This window comes from Antechinus flavipes, chromosome 1 (assembly GCF_016432865.1).
Source record: "Antechinus flavipes isolate AdamAnt ecotype Samford, QLD, Australia chromosome 1, AdamAnt_v2, whole genome shotgun sequence".
Lineage (NCBI taxonomy): Eukaryota > Metazoa > Chordata > Mammalia > Dasyuromorphia > Dasyuridae > Antechinus > Antechinus flavipes.
The window spans coordinates 112,618,788-112,624,787 of NC_067398.1; positions in this window are offsets into that span (position 1 = coordinate 112,618,788).

Consider the following 6,000-nt stretch of genomic DNA (forward strand, 5'->3'; position numbering starts at 1 on the left):
ATTTAATTTATATCTTTGACCACATGGTTTCTCTCCAAAACGAAGTTTCTTTCAGGATAAAAAGTACCCAGAAACATAGAAGATTCTGAATAATGAGTATACTATTGCTCTCTCTCTACCATGTTTTTATTGGCAAGGTCTCCCGGGGAGAGTAGTTTTAGTTTAATTCGTAAATAGTACAACAGAATCTACATAAATTCATTACACAAATGATAATATAACCAGATATCAATCACCTGATGGCAGTCAATTTCTTTTCCTGTTTGTGTTGATCATTCCCTTTTCAATTACAATTGTGTTGACATATTTTAATCTCCTTTTAAAATAATTGCTCATGAGTTGTCACTTTTTTTGATGTTTCAGAAAAAATAGATCTCAATTTTACTTAGCAAGTCAATTGTCCTTTCATTTTCTTCTACTCTTCTATTAATTTTATTATTGTTCTCTCCTTTCTCTTTTTCTAGGGCTGTCATGTACAGGAGTTAATCAATTTATAATTTCTCTCTTCTCTTCTTCAGGCATGTGAGAGAAATGATTATTTCTTTCTCATGTTAATAATATATTATTGAATTAGGATCAGGATTTTTTCAGAAGCCTGTAAGTTGTTCAGTTTTTGAAGGATATAGCTGATAATAAGTTTGAATTAACTTTCTCCTCAATTTTATTCAGACCTCACCCAGGTTGGGAAGCTCATTATGCTCTATACAAGTATAGGCAAAAATAAATTTTTTATTAGATTTCCAAAGCTGGACAATTTAGAAATATGACATATTCAGAGTTATATTCCTCAGACCTTCATTAGAATGGATCCACCTCTCATTATAATACTGATACTCTCTCGGGTTGTTAATCATCAGATTGATTGCTACTCTCTGGAGCACTCACTCTTCAGGAAGATATAAACTATCAGCTCACTGCCATAATTGATTTTTGACATTCAATCTAGAGTGTCAATGATCCATTTTATTAATAAGTTAACATTATTAATAAAATGATTAATTATCCAGAAATTGTATCTCTAGAACTTTTTAAACATCATACATGTAATTACAAATTTACCTCTTAAAACTTCTTTCTTCCTCATAGACTTTGATGTATGTTATTAATATTATTTAATCAAATATCAGAATTTTTTCCTGATTTCTTAATTAATAAAATAACTATTTAATTAGATTGGTATTTTATTTTTTAATTCCCATTTAACTTTATAGTTTTTACTCATACTCTGTTCCCTTCATTTGTTTGGTCATGTCTGATTCTTTGTGACCCCATTTGAGGTTTGCTTAGCAAAAATATTGGAGTGCTTTGCCATTTTATAGATGAAAAAACTGAGGCAAACAATGTTAAATGACTTGCCCACGGTCATACAACTAGTAAGTAGGTGAGGTCAGATTTGAAGTCATAAGGATGAATTTCCCTGAGTCCAAGCCCCATGCTCTAGCCTCTGCTCCACCTAGTTCTCTGTGTTATTTATGTTACTGTTGTTTATTTCTAATTTAATTATTTTGTAGTTGGAAAATAACATCAGATACATTTTCTGCCTTTTAAAATTAACCCAGCATTTCTCTTTTACCAAGTATATGATATTTTCATTAGAGGTCTTAAATAAAACGCATATTCTCGGCTTCCTTTATGCAGTTCTTGCCATTTATCTTCTATTTACTAAAACAAAACAAAACAAAACTCACTTTACTAAATGAATTCAATTTCCTCATCTGTAAAATGAGACCATTATACTAGAAGACTCACTTCTCAGGTTCCTTCTAGGTCCAAATCCTATAATCCCTTCCTCTTCCCCTAGATGGGTCTCTAATCTCCAGTTCCAAGTATCGGGGTCTTTAGAACAAAGATGGAAATTGCTCATCATGTTTAAATTAAATTTTCTTGCAAGCATCTTGATCTCTTTACTGGAGATCTTGCCCTAGTTCATCATAGGCATTCCCTATGACTCTCAATTTTATTCCCTGATGGGTAAGTTATCTCTGGTCATTAAGCATGTAAGAGATCAAAAAGTTCAAAATAACTCTAGAATTTGAGTTTTCCCAGTTTTCCAAATCCCAAACTCTTCTATTCTCCTTGTAAGTGTGTGAAGATAGAACAGTATGCAGACAAAACTAATCCCAGGGGAAACATTCTTGTTTTTTTCATTAATCAATCAATAAAGATTTATTTAAATATCTACAAAGTCCCTGGCACTGTAGTTAGATAAGTAAGACCAGGAAAACCAAGACAGATCAGTTTCAGGAAAACCTAGAAAGAAGAAGGTATCAGGTAAAAGGGAGTAGTCTACAGTTTCAAAAAGAGATCAAGAAGGATGGGGATTGAAAAAAAGTCGTAATATTTAGCATTTAGAAGATAACTAATAACATTGGAAAGAGCAGTTTCAGTTAAGTGATAAGGTTAGAAGTCAGACTATGTAGAGTTTAAAAGAGAATGAATGGGGAAAACCTGTAAACATCGATTATAGACAATCTTTTTCAGAAGTTTAGAAAAGGGAGTAGTGATGTGTGGGGACGGATGAATGCATGGTTATGTAGATAGAATCAGTAAAAACTGAAAAAGCTTCTAATTCACACTTATAAAAAATAAGTAAATATGGCTGCTGATAAAAATTATTTGATGACTGTCTGGAGATAAATATTGATCTGAAGATGAGAGATATTGATCTAAAGATGTGAGATTTTTTAAAAATCAGCTTAATTAGGAAGCAAATTTAATTTTAAGCAGCATCTAAGTTACTGTGGAAAATTCTACCTCTCTCACTCCTCTTACAATCCAGAAAGAGATAAAATCCTTTAAAAATAAAATAAATAAAATCCCAATTCAGGCTCTCTGCAGTAAGACACCCATGTGGCTTATAAAATAATCCACTACCTAAAGCCATTTAATGTTCTCTGCTTAAAGTTATCCTCAAATTTCTGCAGAACTCTTGTTTCTTTCTGTGAGGCTTCTTCAAGCTACAATGAAAGTGATTGTGGCTAGAAAGCAGTACAAAATGTCAGGAACGTGTAACAGACACTTTGAATAATAAAGCAGAATGAAGGGAACATTTATAAATGCCAGATACTGTACTTAGAGTACAATTTAATCTTCACAACAACTTTGAGCTAATATGCTCTCTATCTTATAGTTGAAGAACTGGAGGCATGCAGAGGTTAAGTGACTTGCCATAAATCAAACAGCTGGGAAATGTCTGAGAATGGACTTGAACTCAGATCTTCCTGACTCTGAGCCTCATGAAAAAACATAAAACATCTCATATTACATATACACACACACGTGTTATTAGGCATCTGAGGTCTGTTTTGAATTAAGGAAGAGAGTCTTCCTGACTCCAGATCTGCTATATCACCTAGTGGCCTCCAAAAGGGCCTTAGGGATCATCCAATTTCAGACGGTGAACCTGTTAATTTAAAAATAGTTTGATAGTTGTCATTCAATGCCATTGATTTCCTTTGGAATCCTATGTATTTTATTTTATGCATTTAAAAACATTATTCCTAGGAGGACTTCATGTGGACTATGCCATCCAGGATCCCAATCTAATCTCATTCTTTTATGGTATAAAACTGAAGGTCTAGAGAGGGAGAGTAAATTGACTCAGAAACTCCAGACAACATTTATTAGTACTTACTATGTTGTCAAGTAGGGCCGCTAGGTGGCGGCAGTGGGTAGATCACTGGACCTGGAATCGGAAGGACTTCTCTACGTGAGTTTAAACGTAGCTAGTTCTGTGATCCTGGGCAAGTTATTGAGTTGCCTCCGTTTGCTCATCTGTAAAATAAGCTAGAGAAGGAAATGGCAAACTACTCCAATATCACTCCAAGAAATGGAGTCTTGACGCATTGGACACATCCGAAAACAACCACCCTCACCAGACAACAACATGTATCAGCTCCCGAGCCAAGGGTTGGACAAAAATTTGTCCCTGACATAATCTAATGGGAAAGACAAGATACAATTATGTATGTGTAAATCAGATTTATTAAGCATAATAGAAGCAGCCGGATTGTAAAGTGGATAGAGTGCGGATCCTGGAGTCAGGAAGAGTTAAAAGCTCAAAGTAGGACCCTATGCAAATGCCTTCGACACCATTTGCCTCAGTTTCCTCAATTGTAAAATGAGGATAATAATAGCACCTCCCTCCTAACGGGTGTTGTGAGAATCAGATGAGATAATATTTGTATGTTACACAGAGTGCCTGGCATGTAGTAGCACTTATATAAACGTCATTTACCGATTTGGGGGGGGGGGGGTTGTTGTTACTATGAGCTTCAGAGTGCTTAGTCACACAGAACCGCACACTTGGTGAAACAGTACCTCTCGGAGCTGTGCCCCGCCCCTCCCCCCACGCCCCGAGTCCGTTGGTATTTCACAGGGCGCGACCGGTGCAGAAGCTGAGTTCTCCAGGTATCTCGGGCTTCCTTCCCTGCTAAGGCGATGCAGCGGTTGTGAGGAGCTGGCCCCGCAGCCTCCACCTCAGTAGGCCTGGGGGGGCGAGGGAAGGGCCACCGGTGACAGGTGAGGCGCCTCCACCTGGGTGCCGGACCGGTAGGGGGCGCAGGACTGGGGCCCTCCGCCCGCCAGTGCCGGGTTATGAAGCATAGGTCAGAAAGCCGTCGGAAGGTGGAGCTGAGGGGACCAGCGGGCCGGACTTGGCGTTGGGGAAAAGGGATGGAGAGAAGCACTAACGTAACACCGGGCGGGGCAGATGGAAAATGTCCTTCTTCTCTGAAGGCCGGGGTCACATACTACCTGTGTGACCTCTAGTAAGTCATTTTACCACCGTCCCCCTCGGTTTCCATATATGTAAAACGGGCTTGATAACAGCACCTACTTCCTAGGGTTGCTGTGGGGCTAAAAATGAGATAATATTTGTAAAACGCTTTGCAGACCTTGAAGTGCTTTATAAATGCTAGCCGTTAAAATTTATTAGTAGTAATGGTAGTTTATGACAATATAGCCATTCCACTAAAGACCTTAGATTCTTTTGGAAGTGCTGAAGGTGACCCCTGTGTTTTCAAAGGCTGTGCACCTTCAAAGCTTAGAGTACAGTTCTAGTTTAATGTCGTGTGATGAAGTTGTTTTAACCCCAAATGCTCAAGGAGACAATCTACAAAGTCACTGGATCATGGGATTTAGAGTTGAAAGGGAAACTTTATTGCTCTAAAACAAATTTATATTTGTGTAGGAGCCTTAAAATATTGACATGTGCAGATCACTGTACTGGGGAGAAGCTTGTGTGTGTGTGTGTGTATAGACATAGACTTGTTGATATCATATATAGATAGATAAGATTAATATATATTGATCAGCATATATAATACATTATAATATTAATATAATGTCAATATGTAATACACACATACATATTATATGTTATACACACTCATACATTGCATGTTTTATATATAAATATATACTCTTGTATATTCCCCAGAATATACAAGACAACAGGGGAATGTGATCCTTAAAAATAGTTATAACAAAAAAAATTACTTGATAAATATACATGAAGTACAAAATGAAATCATGATTTAAGATTCAGAAACTTTTGATAGTGTATTCCACCATCAGTAGAACACTTTTGAGCCCTCAACACACTATATATACTTAGTTATTTATAAATCATATATGACTATGTTAATAGTATGTATATTTAGTTATTTATAAATCATATATGTTCTATGTTAATAACTGTACATACCACAAAGCTTACACAAAAATAGCAATTAGAAAAGGATGGGATAAAGATGAAAGAATACTTGATCCTAAAATCATCTGAGAGCCAATGGAGTTTAATGAGTAGGTAAGTATTATAGTTAGTCTAGTAATTCAGAAAATATCTGTGGAGCTTGAATTGAAATTAGGACAATTTTGGCAGGAAGATCATTTAGGAGGCTATTGTAGTTTGCTGATTGAGAGGAGACAGAAATAGGGTGGAGGCTGAGTGAATAGAAAGAAAGGGACAGTTGTGAGGTGAGGTGGTTGGAAATTGAT